Source organism: Etheostoma spectabile, chromosome 15 (genome assembly GCF_008692095.1).
Source record: "Etheostoma spectabile isolate EspeVRDwgs_2016 chromosome 15, UIUC_Espe_1.0, whole genome shotgun sequence".
NCBI lineage: Eukaryota > Metazoa > Chordata > Actinopteri > Perciformes > Percidae > Etheostoma > Etheostoma spectabile.
This window is the reverse complement of record NC_045747.1, coordinates 17,762,545-17,763,104: the sequence shown is the minus strand read 5'-3', so window position 1 is coordinate 17,763,104 and position 560 is coordinate 17,762,545. Positions and strand designations below refer to the sequence as shown.

At 41.6% G+C, this 560-nt stretch overlaps 1 long non-coding RNA gene across 1 annotated transcript in view; it reads left to right on the top strand.

The window, feature by feature from the left end:
* The window catches only part of LOC116702715 (uncharacterized), a 12,221-nt gene that overhangs the window by 10,054 nt on the left and 1,607 nt on the right, over positions 1-560 (top strand). The gene's annotated exons all lie outside the window — the stretch shown is intronic.

Here is a 560-nt window from a genome sequence, read left to right as displayed (position 1 = left end):
CATACCTCACTTGTATAAAATTATAACCTAATATTTGAGCTAATAAAGCGAAATTGGGTCAAATAAAATCTTTTGTCTAGTAGGATTAAGATCTGAGGAGGATTAGGTGAGTGGATTAGTTTTGTCGAGAATGCGATTTGTAAACCATTCAATGTTACACCTGAATTCAATGAAAGTGATTACATTATTTGCAAAGTGCGTTGTAGATGAATTCATCCTTTTTTATGTGGTTATTTTTGGTAAAAAGCAAACATATTTCTGATAAAGCTTTTAAAAGGGGTCACACTTGACCCGAGGACAACAGGAGGGTTATTTCTTAACAAACCGCACACACAACACAACACACCACACACACACACACACAACACACCTCACACACACACCCCCACACACACCCACACAACACACACCCACACACCACACACCCCACACACACACACCCACACCCACACACACTGACCCTGGATTCCAAAAAGTAGTGTAAAACTAGTGGTAGTAAGGTGGTGGTAGTGAATCTGGGCTGCAGCATCTGGGGCCGTCGCTCGCTGAACATATCGATG